The sequence below is a fragment of the Leucoraja erinacea genome, chromosome 2 (genome assembly GCF_028641065.1).
Source record: "Leucoraja erinacea ecotype New England chromosome 2, Leri_hhj_1, whole genome shotgun sequence".
Classification (NCBI taxonomy): Eukaryota; Metazoa; Chordata; class Chondrichthyes; order Rajiformes; family Rajidae; genus Leucoraja; species Leucoraja erinaceus.
The window spans coordinates 35,111,714-35,129,100 of NC_073378.1; the positions used below are offsets into that span (position 1 = coordinate 35,111,714).

A 17,387-nucleotide genomic window follows, 5' to 3' on the forward strand; every position below is an offset into this window, starting at 1 on the left:
CAGTCATGGTTTTTGAATGTAGGCACAAAGTGACAGATTATCTGTTTACTGCAGCGCAACAGAACTCTGAGAAATTTATTGCAACGGTAGTCGTTTCACAAATCCCCCAAAACTGCTGTATCCCACATCTTGTAAAAGTTTTTATCTTCAGTTAAACATTTTGATCCCAGAAGTGTTCTCGCATTTTATCATTGTGTTTGATTTGTGTCGTTTACAGATCATTTGTCTCGCAGTGTAAAACAGTGGCGCAGCTGGTTGATGGGATTAGTATAGACAGGCAAAAAGATTGGTGTGGACGTGGTGGGTCGAATGGCCCATTTCTGTGCTCGACAACTCTATGACTCAGACTCTGATACTATATCTCACCACGTCCATGGTGAATCTGTGTAATTCATTGCCACAGATGATTGTGGAGGCCAAGTCAGTGGATATTTTTAAAGCATAGATTTTTGATTAGTAAGGGCGTCCAGGGGTTATGAGGGAAAGATAGATCAGCCATGATTGAATGGCAGAGTAGACTTGATGGGCCGAATGGCCTAATTCTGCTTCTAAAACGTATTGACATTAACTCTACAGAAGACAGTTGTCCAACATCTTGTGGATGAAAGGAAATACAATCAAGTGGGGTTCCAACTTTATCCGTACAAACATGAATCCGTCCCACTTTGGATAAGGTTTCTTCGATAAGGTTTAATATTTGTACAGCAGCACTGCATTTGGGTGGCACGGTGGCACAGCTGTAGAGTTATTGCCTTACAGCACCAGACACAGGTTCAATTCTTACTATGGGTGCTGTCTGAATGGAGTTTCTACGTTTTCCCTGTGACCGCATGGGTTTCCTCCAAGTGCTCCGGTCTCCTCCCACATTCCAAAGACATACAGGTTTGTAGATTAATTGGCTTCTGTAAATTGTCCCTAATGTGAAGGATAGAACTAGCGTATGGGGTGGGGTTTGTCAGCATGGACTCGGTAGGCTGAAGGGCCTCTATTTCTAAACTAAACTAAACTAGCAGGTTGTTTTCTCCAGTTGTAGGAACATTAAACTCCCCACAGTGCCAGCTGGATGGAATTTGGCACTTGTTCAGCTTTCCTGGCTAACTTTCGGGTTAAAGCTTTGGATCTTTAGACATTAGAGATACAGCGGGGAAACAGGTCCTTCGACCCACCGAGTCCGCAACGACCTGTGATCACCTCGTACACTAACACTATCCTACACACTGGGGACAATTTACAGTTTTTACCAAATCCAATAAATCCTGAAAACCTGTACGTCTTTGGAGTGTTGGAGGAAATGTTGAAATTTAATCTTCTGATTAATCACTGTGTTCGCTTCAAGATGCAGAATTGCTCTAGTTCTTTTGAACAAACCTAGAATTTGTTTACAGTATTAAGCGGTGAGATTTTATGTTTCTTGACAAGGGCCTGTGATTAATACCTGATGTTCAACCATGGATGCATGTTTGGAGTCATTTAAGAGCATTTGCTGCCCATGGAAATTTATTAGGGCAATTACATTGCCATTATTTTTATTTAAATTGGTCTCTCGGGCTATAAAATCTCAGACAAAAAGGTTGTTTTCTACCGAGAACAATGTACTGCAGTGGGTTACAAGACAGCGTTGCGCAACTCCAAACGTTATATCACCCATTTTGGAGTAGTACGATTTGGAAGTGTGCCTTCCGGCTATTTCAGTATTCCTCAGAAACATTGTCACTTGCACTTTGAGAGTTACCATTGATGATGTCCTGGTGCATCATTTATGATTTGTTTCCAGCTGCCTTTTTCCTGTCCATATCACAAAATTCCGACCTAAGTTAGTTTTGATGTGAAAAGATATCGAGTCTCTCCACGGTCTAATGATTTACACAAATACGAGAAAAGGCAATGAAGTTCTTTACATTTACACAATCCCTTTCGCCTCCCACACAGTGCTTTTCACTCGTTTGTGAAGGGTTTGAAATTAAACCAGCTTATACTTCCAAGCCCTGTATAAATGCTATATATTGGACACGAACAGTTCATTTCTTTTTGACATTTACATTGATGTTTGCACATTATGACTGTAAAGTTCAAGGTTTTTGGGGAATTAAATTCATTTTCCTATTTGGAACTTATTTGAGCAGATTTTCAGTTCTCTTCATTCTGAAATAATAATCAAATGGAAAGTCAATTTGATCTGTAACAAACTTTCATAAGTACACATTTTTTTTCTGTTTGAAGTAAAATTAAATCCAATTGATAAAATCCCAACCTTAATATATACCTGTAAATTTGAAGTGAATAGTTTGAAATTATTAATCAAGGATGAATCTTACCCCGGTCACTCCTTCTTCTCCCCATCAGGCAAGAGATACAGAAGTGTGAAAACGCACACCTCCAAATTCAGGGAGATTTTCTTCCCAGCTGTCATCAGGCAACTGAACCATCCTATCTATAACTAGAGAACAGTCCTGAGCTTCCATCTACCTCATTGGTGACCCTCGGACTATCTTTAACGGGACTTTACTGCACTTTATCTTAGAAACATAGAAAATAGGTACGGGAGTAGGCCATTCGGCCCTTCGAGCCTGCACCGCCATTCGATATGATCATGGCTGATCATTCAACTCAGTATCCCATCCCTGCCTTCTCACCATACCCCCTGATCCCTTTAGCCACAAGGGCCACATCTAACTCCCTATTAAATATAGCCAATGAACTGGCCTCAACTACCTTCTGTGGCAGAGAATTCCACAGATTCACCACTCTCTGTGTAAAAAATGATTTTCTTATCTTGGTCCTAAAAGACTTCCCTCTTATCCTTAAACTGTGACCCCCTAGTTCTGGACTTCCCCAACATCGGGAATAATCTTCCTGCATCTAGCCTGTCCAACCCCTTAAGAATTTTGTAAGTTTCTATAAGATCCCCCCTCAATCGTCTAAATTCTAGCGTGTACAAGCCGAGTCTATCCAGTCTTTCTTCATATGAAAGTCCTGCCATCCCAGGAATCAGTCTGGTGAACCATCTCTGTACTCCCTCCATGGCAAGAATGTCTTTCCTCAGATTAGGAGACCAAAACTGTATGCAATACTCCAGGTGTGGTCTCACCAAGACCCTGTACAACTGCAGTAGAACCTCCCTGCTCTTATACTCAAATCCTTTTGCTATGAATGCTAACATACCATTTGCTTTCTTCACTGCCTGCTGCACCTGCATTCCTACTTTCAATGACTGGTGTACCATGACACCCAGGTCTCGTTGCATCTCCCCTTTTCCTAATCGGCCACCATTCAGATAATAGTCTACTTTCCTGTTTTTGCCACCAAAGTGGATAACCTCACATTTATCCATATTATACTGCATCTGCCATGCATTTGCCCACTCACCCAACCTATCCAAGTCACCTTGCAGCCTCCTAGCATCCTCCTCACAGCTAACACTGCCCCCAGCTTTGTGTCATCCGCAAACTTGGAGATGTTGCATTCAATTCCCTCATCCAGATCAGTAATCTTGCAAATGTTATTCCCTTTATCTGTATTTGTACACTGTTGATGGCTCGATTGTATAGTCTTTCCGCTGACTGGATAGGACGCAGCAAAAAGCTTTTCACTGTGCCACAGTACGTGACAATAATGTAAACTTAACTAAACTGAACCTGAAAACTGGTACATCCAGGTTCTCAGCCAAAAGCCTTCAGATTCTGAAGAAGGGTCTCGACCCAAAACGTCACCCATACCTTCTATCCAGAGATGCTGCCTGTCCCACTGAGTTACTCCAGCATTTTGTGTCTATCTTCGGTGTAAACAAGCATCTACAGTTCCTTCCTACACATCCAGGTTTCCAACAGCCATCAGGTTATCAAACACTACAACCTCCAAATAAGCTCTGAACTACACAGTCTTGGGGGCATTGGTTTTGTCTTTTTGCACTCTTATTGTTTATTTGTTTTTATGCGCATGTATGTATGTATGTGTGTGTGTGAATTTTATTTCTTGTTTATTGTATTATTTACAGAGTACGATGTTTATATATTCTGTTGTGGTGTACAAGTAAGAATATCATTGTTCTCTCTGGGACATATGACAATAAAACACTCTTGACTCTCTTAAGCTACCTTTGGAGCCTCTACCCTGATTGCAGGTCGACAGATTAATTCTAAAAATAACTTTCCACCACTTCAACTGAAGCAAAACCTCCTCTTCCTCCCTTGCCTGTTTCCTAATCTCTGCATTCAGAAAGGGTGCTATGTATGTATCAATTTAAAAGATTCCTGTGTTATGTAAAAAATAGCATATTGTTTGGCTTTCTTTCTAAATTTATCACTGTCTTCGAACATCCATGGAATATCATTTTAAAAATACCACCAGCACTGATTTATGCTTGGACAATGCAAGTCTATTTTTAATGCAGCCAACTGTTCCTGGACTAGAGGGTGTGAAGAGGGGGGTTGAGTAGGCTGGGTCTCTATTCCATGGAGCCCAGGAGGATGAGAAGTGATCTTATAGAGGTATACAAAATCATGAGAGGAATAGATAGGGTAGATGCACATAATCTTTTGCCCACAGTAGGGGAATCGAGGACCAGAGGACATAGGTTCAAGGTGAAGGGGAAAAGATTTAATAGAAATCCGAGGGGTAACTTTTTCACACGAAGGGTGGTGGGTGTATGGAACAAGCTGCCAGAGGAGGTAGTTGAGGCTGGGACTATCCCATTGTTTAAGAAACAGTTAGACAGGTACATGGATAGGACAGATTTGGAGGGATATGGACCAAGCACAGGCAAGTGGGACTAGGGTAGCTGGGACATTGTTGGCCAGTGTAGACGGGTTGGGCCGAAGGACCTGTTTCCACACTGTATCACTCTACGTGCGGACACTTTCCTCAATATGTGGAATGAAATGTCCACAATATCGATATCAGAATTGAACTGAAAACGAAAAAAAAACAATTGCTGCTATTCCATGTAATGTACATGCAAAACCGTTTAAAGATGTGTGAGGAAAGCAGACCACTTTCATCATGGGACGAAGGGCCTGTTCCTGTGCTTTTTTTTTCCAAACTTACTTATTCTGGATTAATCAAGATATAATTTACTTATTGGTTGTTTCAAATTGGCCACCCGTGTATGAATTATGCTCCCAAAAAGCCTCCATGTAGAATATAGATGAGATTGATTATTTATTGTTTGGGGTTTTTTTAGTGCACCCTCAGGTGATTTTTGATTTATTTGTAGAAATAATGGTGATAGATATTTAAAGAAGGATATTTCAAGCTGGCAATTACGTGGCTGTCTCTATTGCCTGCCTACTACATCAGTTTCTGCAGACTCCCAAGAGCCCAAATGACTTTTGCATTACTTTGAATTACTGAGGATGGCTGCTGTTTGCCTGTGATCTCCTTTGAGCTTGGTGCTACTTCAGAACGGTGTTCCGACCCATAACACTGCACCACAGTAGCATTTGGAGCTGTATCATTTACAGAATCCCGATATGCTTTATGGTTCCCAAGATGGTATTAATTTAGAAAAATAAAAATCAGCTTTGATTTAGTAATTTCAGACATGTTGCAGAATTTTATTCCAGCTGTTTATATGCAATGTATATCACACACGCTCTAACTCACTACTAGATTGTTTTGCCATTGGTATTGCTTAATATGAATTACTGTATTACATAATACTACACAAAATTTATTTCAGTCGTTTCTTAACGGTATGAATGTCTGTGAGTGTAAATTTGTTTGGAACCAAGCCTTGAATTCCTGCCCTCAGAGGGAGTAATAATTCAAACCAGTGGGGCAAGGTATAGAAACTTTGTGAAACGAGTACTGTATGAGATGCTCCCATGCTTCACGTAGTCATTTAGACATCGATATTTGAAAACTGTGGGTTTATTTTTCTCATTTCCACTAGAGGCACGCAGGTTTCTGTTTAGTTTAGTTTAGAGATGTAGCGCGGAAAAAGGCCTGGGTAGCTGGGTCCGCGCCGACCAGCGATCCCCGCACACTATCCTACACACTTGAGGGACCATTTACATTTTTACCGAAGCCAATTAATCTACCAACCTGCATGACTTTGGACTGTGAGAGGAATACAGAGATTCCGGAGAAAACCCCAAGTAGGTCACGGGGAGAACTTACAAACTCCGTACAGACAGCACCCATAGTCAGAGTGGATCCTGGGTCTCCGGCACTATAAGGCAGCAGCTCTACCGCATCGCCACCGTGCCTCCCTGCAAGTGTGTGTGTTAGACAATAGGTGCAGGAGTAGGCCATTCTGCCCTTCGAGCCAGCACCGTCATTCAATGTGATCATGGCTGATCATCCCCAATCAGTACCCCGTTCCTGCCTTCGCCCCATATTACCTGACTCCGCTATTTTTAAGAGCCCTATCTAGCTCTCTCTTGAAAGTATCCAGAGAACCTGCCTCAACCGCCATCGTAGGCAGAGAATTCCACAGACTCACCACTCTCTGTGAGAAAAAGTGTATCCTCGTCTCCATTCTAAATGGCTTACTCCTTATTCTTAAACTGTGGCCCCTGGTTCTGGACTCCCCCAACATCGGGAACATGTTTTCTGCCGCTAGCTGGCCCTTCATAAGTTCATACATTATAGGTGCAGAATCCGACCATTCAGCCCATCAAGTCCCCTCCGCCATTCAAACATGGCTGATCTATCTTTCCCCTTCAACTAAATTCTCCTGCCTTCTCTCCATAACCCCTGACACCATAACTAATCAAGAATCCGCCAATCTCCGCCTTAAAAATATCCGCTTGAAAAATATTACTGACTTGGCCCATCTTGACTTTAGCTCACCTTGTCCATGCCGACTAAGATGCCACATGTTAGCCCATTTATCTGCATTATCCCCATATCCTTCCAAATCTTTCCTATCCATGTACCTGTCCAATTGTATTTTAAATACTGTTATAATACTAGCTTAACTATCTCTTCTGGCAGCACTTTCCATATACCCATCACCCTCTGAGTGAAAAAGCCGCTCCGGTTCCCATTAAATCTTTTCCTTTTCACCTTAAATCTTTGTCCGCTTGTTCTTGATTCCCCTACACTGGGTAAAGAATTCTGTACATTCACCCGCCATCATCTTATACATCTCTACAAGATCACCCATTCAGCCTCCTGCACCCCAGTCTCAGCCTGCCCAACCTCTCTGTGTAGCTCAGGTCCTTGAGTCCTGGCAAAATTCTCATAAATCACTCCTGGATTTAGTCTATGAATTCATTTGAACAATTTTAGTTTAAAAAATAAGCAGTGATTGCACAAAAGTTGGTCCTTAGTAATATGAATGTCGCCACCTTCCGCTGCTTTTGGGCTTCGATGAGCTTGTTAGGATGCTAGAGCTGGCAATGCAGATAAACTGCTGCTGCTAAAGATCTTGGAGCAGAAAATTGTCTTCATTTGCATTCATTAAGTGCACAACATTAAAGTGAGTGATAGTTGTTCTGCGCTTCTCAAATCTGGTTCCATTTACTGAGTCTGACCATGCTCTTGACAGACGAATTATAAGCCTGCTATCAGGCAACTCAACCATCCTACCAACAACTAGAGAGCAGTCCTGAACTACTATCTACCTCATTGACGACCCTCAAACTATCTTTGATCGGACTTTACTGGACTTTATCTTGCACTAAACCTTTTTCACGTTATTCCCTTTATCATGTATCTGTACACTGTGAATGGTTCCTCAGGTTCCTATTAAATCTTTTCCCCTTCACCTTAAATTATATTGACCTGCATGCAGTTTTCTTCCTGATTGATTGCAAATTGATTTGCCCTGTTTTCTTATTCTTATTTTTAGTTGATGGAATTACACAACATTGTTTTTTTTTAAGAATCCGAGGGATTTTACCTGTGATTCTACAGTGAAAGAAGAGAATTATGGTTACACAGGTCTTCTGCAGTGGTCTAATGAATCTTTCTGCCTGTAAAATTGATTTGTAATAAATTACCTTCTCGACATTTTCATCAACATAATTAACTGTTAAAACTCCAGAAACATAAGTACCGATAAACTTAATACCCACAAACTTAAAGTAGATATGTGTGCTGACTATAGTCCATCGGTTTATGTTTATGTTTTGATAAATTATTATTGTCATGTGTACCCGAGGTGGAAAGAAAAGCTTTGCTTTGCATGCTGTCCATTAAAATTAGATGGTACCATACATAAATATGATCAAGCTGAACTCTAGAACAATGGGTAGAGCAGAGGGAAAGATAGTGCAGAATATAGCATTTTTCAGCATTGTAGCACATCATTTCCATTGACAAATTCCAATGTCCGCAATGGTTTACAGGTAAATTGGGCAGTACCCCGGCTTCTGGAAGGACCATTCAGAAGCCTGATAACATCGTCGCTATCATAGCGTTCAAGAAACATTTAGACAAGATACATGGATAGGCGCGGTTTAAAAGGATATGGGCCGAATGCAGGCAGGTGGGACGAGTGTAGATGGGACATGTTTGCCGGTGTGGGCAAGCTGGGCCAAATGGCCTGTTTCCACACTGTATCACTATGAGAGTCAATAGAAACATAGAAACGTAGAAAATAGGTGCAGGAGTAGGCCATTCGGCCCTTTGAGCCTGCACCGCCATTCAATATGATCATGGCTGATCATTCAACTAAGTATCCTGTACCTGCCTTCTCTCCATGCCCCCTGATCCCTTTCGCCACAAGGGCCACATCTAACTCCCTCTTAAATATAGCCAATTAACTGGCCTCAACTACCTTCTGTGGCAGAGAATTCCAGAGATTCACCACTCTCTGTGTGAAAAATGTTTTCCTCATCTCGGTCCTAAAGGAATTCCCCCTTATCTTTAAATGGTGCCCCCTTGTTCTGGACCTCCCCAACATCGGGAACAATCTTCCTGCATCTAGCCTGTCCAACCCCTTAAGAATTTTGTAAGTTTCTATAAGATCCCCCCTCAATCTTCTAAATTCTAGCAAGTACAAGCTGAGTCTATCCAGTCTTTCTTCATATGAAAGTCCTGACATCCCAGGAATCAGTCTGGTGAACCTTCTCTGTACCCCCTCTATGGCAAGAATGTATTTCCGCAGATTTGGAGACCAAAACTGTACGCAATACTCCAGGTGTGGTCTCACCAAAACCCTGTACAACAATAGTGGTTTATTGTCATATATCTCAAAACGTAACATTGAAATTCTTACTTGCAACAGCACAACTGGTAAACCCTTAATAAACAACAAAAAAAGTTTGTTGTGTGTGTGTGTGTGTGTGTGTGTGTGTGTGTGTGTGTGTGTGTGTGTGTGTGTGTGTGTGTGTGTGTGTGTGTGTGTGTGTGTGTGTGTGTGTGTGTGTGTGTGTGTGTATATGTGTGTTTGTAATGTGTGTGTGTGTATATATGTGTGTGTGTGTGTATATATATATATATATGTATATGTGCGCAAATAATGGTGCAAAGACAAAAATAATGCTCCCAAGTCTATGTAGTTCTGAGCTTACGACTCTATAACATGGGGGGAAGAAGCTGTTCCTGAATATAGCGGTACGCGCATTTAAGCTTCTGCACTTCTGCCCGGGAGCCTTGTATCTTGTTTCTCTGCTGCGCTCTCTCTAAAAGGTTGAAAGATGAGCAAGTACTTTCCTCCATCTACAGGGGATGATACAGCCCTGTCATTGAGGGGCCTGATCATAATGAATTTACTAATCTACTTCTAACCCTTCCTGTAATTACCTCTTAACATGATAAAGTCTGCATCATGGAACAGTGCCTGAGGAAGGAATAAACCTCTTGTTCAAAACTCATGTAAATAGCTCTGACTCACCACAGCATCCTTAATATGTCTCGAGTGCTCCAAGCCATTACTCTGCATAAGGTCATAAGTGATAGGAGCAGAATTAGGCCATTCGGCCCATCAAGTCTACATCACCATTCAATCATGGCTGATCTATCGCTCCCCTAACCCCTTTCTCCTCCCCATAACTCCTGACACCCATACTAATCACAAATCTATCTCTGCTTTAAAAATATCCATTGACTTAGCCTCCGCAGCCTTCGGTGGCAAAGAATTCCACAGATTCACCACCCACTGACTAAAGAAATTCCTTCTTATCTCCTTCCTCAAGGAACGTCCTTTAATACTGAGGCTTTGACCTCTAGTACTAGACTCTCCCACAAGTGGAAACATCCTCTGCATGTCCATTTGAGCTATTGTCCGACAGGAACATTCAATGAATAATTTGCATATTGCAATATTCGTCAGCGTGTAAATGATCTGTTTAACAACCGCTGTTTGAAGAAAGGTTCTGACCCCACCGGCGGAACGGTGGCGCAGTGATAGAGCTGCTGCCTTACAGCGTCAGAGACCCAGGTTTGATCCTGACCATAGGCGCTGTCTGCACAGGGTTTGCCGTTCTCCGTGTGACCTGAGTGGGTTTTATCTGGTTTCCTCCCACATTCCAAAGGCGTACAGGTTTGTAGGTTAATTGGCTTCGATAAAATCGTAACTTGTCCCTAGTATGTGTAGGATAGTGTTAGTGTGCGGCGGTTACTGGTTGACGTGGACTCAGGGCCAAAGGGCGCTGGCTCGAAGGGCCAAATGGCATACTCCTGCACCTATTTTCTATGTTTCTAAGGCAGAGCTCATTTGATCTCCAGTGCGCTCTATCCTTCTGCTCTGCACGTACACATGCTGAAGTTAAAAATGTACTGAACAGCAGAGTGGCACCGTGGCAACTAGTCTCCGTCATTGTCATAACTTTGCATCGATTTCTGAACATTTGCTTAAAGTGTGATATTTTAATTATAGTGTGCAATGGCCAAAGCTTTAGAGTATGAAAAACCACAGTCAGAATATGTACTTGGTTACAGCGTTGGTTTTCCAGACCCATTGCAGCTTGTGTTGCAATTCTGTTTGATCTTTCATGATGAAAAGGTCGAGGCAAAAATAAAATTTGTGTGGAGTTTGTGTTTGTCATATTTTCCTATATTCCTTCCACTTATTCTCCTTTTAATAATACATGGATGTACATTTTTTGAATGAAAAATAAAATATGTCTTCTATAATCCTACAAGAGGAATTTGAAGTAACTAATCTGAATCTGAATTGACCGTCATTCTGGTATAAACTTGAATGAGTGAGAAGGTTGCACGGTGCTTTGATCAATCTGAAGCAGAAAAAGGGTTGAATTCATACAGCCTTTCACATTATGTGCATCGAGTCTGCTCTGACTTCCAGCTGACAGTAAAAGGCATTAATTATGAATAACAGCTCAACATGAAAGACATTAAAAAGGCTTCAGCCACACTGTGGGGTTCAAACACGCTATTACCATGAGAGCTAAACCCAGGTAGCTTCTGAAATCTCGTGAATCACCAAATGATGTTCCGGTCTTGCAAGGTTAGAGATTTTGTTGAATTTACAGGAGAAATTCAGCCTTGTGTAGATGATAGGGTGGGAAGGGAGTTTAAAGAAAACAAAATTAATTCTTGTATCTATGTGGTTCCTTTCGTATCCTTTTCAAGATGTCCCTAAAATCCTCGACAATAAATGAAGTAATTTGAAATAATTCACTATTATAATGCCAGCAAACACAGTTGCTGGTCTACACATAGTCAGGTTTCGCTTTAACATGTACAATGGTTTATGGGTGCAAGGAAAAGCTTTGTTTTGCATCCTATCTTTCAGATCAGATAATACTATACAAAATACAATCAAATCAAACTCAAGTACGATAAAGCAAAGGGGAAGATCGTCTAGAATATAGTTCTCAGCATTAGTCATAGAATTGTGGGGTCATGCAGTGTAGAAACAGGCCCTTCGGCCCAATGTGCTCACACCAGCCAACATGTCCCATCTGCACTAGTCCCACTTGCTTTCACTTGGCCCAGAACCCTCAATAGACAATAGGTGCAGGAGTAGGCCATTCGACCCTTCGAGTCAGCACCGCCATTTAATGTGATCATGGCTGATCATTCCCAATCAGTACCCCGTTCCTGCCTTCTCCCCATATCCCCTGACTCCTCTATCTTTAAGAGCCTTTTCTAGCTCCCTCTTGAAAGTATCCAGAGAGCCAGCCTCCACCGCACTCTGAGACAGAGAATTCCACAGACTCACAACTCTGTGTGAAAAAGTTTCCTTGTCTCCGTTCTACATGGCTTACTCCTTATTCTTAAACTGTGCCCCCTGCTTCTGGACTCCTCCAACAACGGGAACATGTTTCCTGTCTCTAGTGTGTCCAAACCATTTGTAATCTTATATGTTTCAATAAGATACCCTCTCATCCTTCTAAACTCCAAAGTATACAAGCCCAGCCGCTCCACTCTCTCAGCATATGACAGTCCCGCCATCACGGGTATTAACCTTGTGAACCTACGCTGCACCCCTCAATAGCAAGAATGTCCTTCCTCAAATTAGGGGACCAAAACTGCACACAGTACTCCAGGTGTGGTCTCACAACTGCAGAAGAACCTCTTTGCTCCTATACTCAACTCCAAAATGTCATTCGCTTTCTATACTGCCTGCTGTACCTGCAATGCTTACTTTCATAGACTGATGTATAAGGACTCCCAGATCCCATTGTACTTCCCCTTTTCCCAACTTGACGTCATTTAGATGGTAATCTGCCTTCCTGTTTTTGCTACCAAAGAGGATTACCTCACATTTATCCGCATTAAACTTCATCTGCCATGCATCTGCTCACTCCCCCAACCTGTCCAAGTTATCCTGCATTCTCATAGCATCCACCTCACAGTTCACACTGCCACCCAGCTTTGTGTCATCAAGACGTCCTATCCATGTACTTGTCTAATTGCTTCTTAAACTTTGCGATAGTCTCTGCCTCAACTACCTAGTGCATCAGATCCTTAGATCAAGTCTAATGTCCACAATGGAGTTGAGGTGAATCGGGCAGTAGCTTCTCTAATGGAAGGACCCGTTCAGAAGCCTGATAATAGAGGGGAAGAAACTGGTCTGAAATAGTAATCTGATAATGATCAATAATCTGTTCCTAATAGAAATGTAGAATAATAGGTGCAGGAGTAGGCCATTCGGCCCTTCGAGCCAGCACTGCCATTCAATATGATCATGGCTGATCATCCCCAATCAGTACCCCGTTCCCGCTTTTTCCCCCATATCCCTTGATTACTTCCCATTACATCCCAAGAACTAAATCTAACACTCTCTTGAAACCATCCAGTGAATTGGCCTCCACTGCCTTCTGTGGCAGAGAATTCCACAGATTCACAACTCTCTGGGTGAAGACGTTTTTCCTCATCTCAGTCCTAAATGGCCTACCTCTTATTCTTAAACTGTGACCCCTGGTTCTGGACTCCCCTGACATCGGGAACATTTTTCCTGCATCTAACCTATCCAGTCCTTTAAGAATTTTATATGTTTCTATAAGATCCTCTCTCATCCTTCTAAATTCCAATGAATATAAGCCCAGTCGACCCATTCGTTCATCATTTGTCAGTCCCACTACCCCGGACATTAACCTGGTGAACCTATGCTGCACTCCCTCAATAGCAATAATGTCCGTCCTCAAATTAGGGGACCAAAATTGCACACAATACTCCAGTTGTGATCTCACCAGGGCCCTGTACAACTGCAGTAGGACCTCCTTGCTCCTAAACTCAAATCCTCTCGCAATGAAGGCCAACATGCCATTAGATTTCTTCACTGCCTGCTGTACCTGCATGCTTACTTTCAATAACTGATGTACAAGCACACCCAGGTCTCGTTGAACCTCCCCTTTTCCTAATCTGACACCATTCAGATAATAATCTGCCTTCCTGTTCTTGCCACCAAAGTGGATAACCTCACATTTATCCACATTGTACTGCATCTGCCATGCACCTGCCCATTCACCCAACCTATCCAAGTCACCCTGCAGCCTCATAGCATCCTCATCACAACTCACACTGCCACCCAGCTTTGTGTCATCCACAAACATTTAATTCCCTCATCTAAATCATTAATAAATATATATATATGTTGATAACAATGTTGATAAGACACAGGAAAAGGTTCCCATGGTCCGCCACTGATAATTCTGAGAATTCAGTCACAGTATCATCAGTACAATCTTGCTCAATGGCATTCAGTTTCTCTGCCTCTCAGTCCTGTTAAGCCACTATTTAACGTCTACTCCTTGAACTAATTTTATCCATTTGTCTGACACACTTCGATCTCGCTTCCAAATTCTATTGGATTACTTTACAATGTGCCTTGAGACATCACAAAGTTAACAAATGGGTGGTACAGAGACGCAGCAGTAGAATTGCTGCCTTACAATGCCAGAGACCCGGGTTCAATCCTGACTCCGGCTGCTATCTTTATGGAGTTTGTACATTCTCCCTGTGACCTGCATGGGTTTTCTCCGGCTGCTCCGGTTTCCTCTCACACTCCAAAGACGTACAGGGTATGTTAATTGGCTTCAGTAAAATTGCAAATTGTCCCAAGTGTGTGGGATAGTGCTAGTCGGCGTGGACTCAGTGGGCCGAAGGGCCTGTTTCCGTGCTGTATCTCTGAAGTCTAAAGTCTAAATATGTTTTTGGAATTGAGACCCAAATGGATTGAATGCATTGAAACTGGAATATAATCGCTCGCTGCTGTTGCTTTTCCAGCTGGCAGAGTTGCCTCTGACATTTGGCATATGGGTCAGTGGGATTTTGGAGAAGTTGACAATCGACCATGTGAGTCTAAGTAGAGGGGAACTTTTGATTATTTGTCAGTTTACATTATCAATCAAGTGGAGTCAGCATTGCTTCTATTATACCAGTTGATTAAACTCACTGTAAAAACAAACAGAATCTGCTGAGCGAGTATAACATTTACACCTACAAACTTTCCAGTGCTAGTCTTCTATTAATCAACAGCACCAACTGTATGACATCCTGTTACTGATTTACAGTTTGCCCTCAATAATTATATAGGTAGGTCTAGATCTCTCCTTAAAGGGAAAAACAGTTCCAGACTGCCACGGTGGTGCATCCTTACAGCGACAGAGACCCGAGTTCGATCCTGACTATGGGTGATGTCAGTACAGAGTTTGTACGTTCTCCCCGTGACCTCGTGGGGTTTCTCCAGGTGCTCCGGTTTCCTCCCACACTACAAAGACTTACAGGTTAAAGACATATAGATTTGTAGGTTAATTGGCTTTTGTAAAAATTGTAAATTGTCCCTAGTGTGTAGGATAGCGCTAGTGTACAGAGTGAATGGTGTTCGGCGTGGACTCAGTAGACCGAAGGGCCTGTTTCTGCGCTGTGTCTCTAAAGTAGACTAAACTAAACTAAATATTTCCATGCAAGAAGAAAGGTTCTGCAAACTGACAGCTATGTTTGCTTTTCTGTACAATTTTAAAATTAACTTTGAACTTCCAAACCCACTGCTGTTGGCTCTCAAGTTCAATGGCTCATCATCAAATAATTTCAAACCTCATTCAACAAGGATGCTCCTTTTAAAATGGTTAAAATACATTATGTTCCCCACCCCCTCAGATTACAAATAGGATAAAATGACCTTCACAGAGAGCAGAAAGGAAAGCCATCCTGCTCAGAAGGAGGGATCAATAAACTACAGATGGTTTATAGTATAAAGCAAAAATGCTTGCTTGATCAAGGGCAAAAGAAAATGCACCTTTTACCATACAAAAAAAAAGAAAATAGCACTTTAAAAGCAGCAATTACCTTCAGGTTCAGAAACATTCAGAAATTGATTGAAGTTCATGACTTATTAAAATCATTAAAGTAAAAGACGCTTTGTAATCTGCTCGTGTGTGGTTATTTTATCCGGACTGATATTTATCCCTCAGTGTTGCCAATGTAATAATGGTGCTGATTCTTGAAGCTTTGTTAAGGCTTGAAGATATGTTGGAGCTTTAAAATATTCCAGGTTTGATTGTTTTGCTTTTTTGGCTCCAGCTAACATCTGATGAGGGAATTGGCCAAGCCGCAGGAGGAAAAATCATTGCACATTTTAATGGCTGTTTATTGATCCTTGCTTGAGGATGTTGTTGTGGTGACAGAATCGTGCTTCACAATGATGGCCTTCTTTTTTCTCCATTGCACAGCCCCAATTGCCTGTCGGCACTCACCCTTTACATCACAAATAGGCACGTCGGTGAAGTGAAGATGGAACTTGCGAAATTCCAGTTCAGTGTGAAGCATTTTTATTAGCAATGGCAGGAACAAAACTGAAGTGACGTACCGATTCATGGTGCAATCTGCAGCATTGGGTTTTATCTGCTTCAGCAGATATTTTCTTGTGTGTGTTTAATCATCTGGATGGGAAAGAAAGAGAGGATGGAAGAAAGATAGAGAGGGTTTGGTTTAGCTTCAGTTCAGTTTAGTTTATCGTCACGTGTACCGAGGTGTACTGAAAAGCTTTTGTTGCGTGCTACCCAGTCAGCAGGAAGACAATGGATGATTACAATCAATCCATTCGTAGTGTACGGATATGTGATATGGGAATAAGGTTTAGTGCAAGGTAAAGCCAGTCAAGTCCGATCCAAGATAGTCCGAAGGTCCCCACTGTGGTAGATAGTAGTTCAGGACTGCTCTCTCATTGCGGTGGGATGGTTAAGTTGCCTGATAACAGTTGGGAAGAAACTGTCCCTAAATCTGGAGATGTGCGTTTTCCTACTTCTATACCTTTTGCCCGATGGGAGAGGGGAGAAGAAGGAGTGGCCAAGGTGCGACTCATCCTTGATTATGCTGCTGGCCTTGCCGAGGCAGCGTGAGGTATAAATGGAGTCGTCAATGGTCAGAGATAGGTGGGAGGGAATGAGACATGGAAGGAGAGAAGGGGGAAATAAAGAGGGGGAGAGAGAAGTAGGAGGAACAGAGAGGAAGAGAAAAGGGGAAGAGAGAGTTTAGAGTCTAGTTTATTATTGTCACGTGTACCGAGGTACGGTGAAAAGCCTTTTTGTTGCATGCTATCCAGTCAGTGAAAAAACAAAACATGATGACAATCACACCATCCACAGTGTACAGATGCCGGATAAAGGGAATAACATTTAATGCACAATAAAGTCAAGATTCAAGATTCAAGAGAGTTTATTGTCATGTGTCCCAGATAGGACAATGAAATTCTTGCTTTGCTTCAGCACAACAGAATATAGTAGGCATAAATACAGGTCCATAGACCATTGAATACATATATACACACATAAATAAATAAACAGATAAAGTGCAATGAAGTCCAGTAAAATCCAACTACAGGCAGTCTGAGCGTCTCCAATGAGATAAATGGTGGGTCAGGACAGCTCTCCAGTTGGTGATAGGATGGTTCAGTTGCCTGATAAGAGCTGGCAAGAAACTGTCCCTGAATCTGGAGGTGTGAGTTTTCATACTTCTGTACCTCTTGCCTGATGGGAGAGGGGAGAAGACGGAGTGACTGGGGAGAGACTTGTCTTGTCTATGGGGAG

At 42.1% G+C, this 17,387-nt stretch overlaps 1 protein-coding gene across 1 annotated transcript in view; it reads left to right on the forward strand.

The window, feature by feature from the left end:
- Positions 1–17,387, forward strand: part of cdkal1 (CDK5 regulatory subunit associated protein 1-like 1) — a 555,783-nt gene that overhangs the window by 430,562 nt on the left and 107,834 nt on the right. The gene's annotated exons all lie outside the window — the stretch shown is intronic.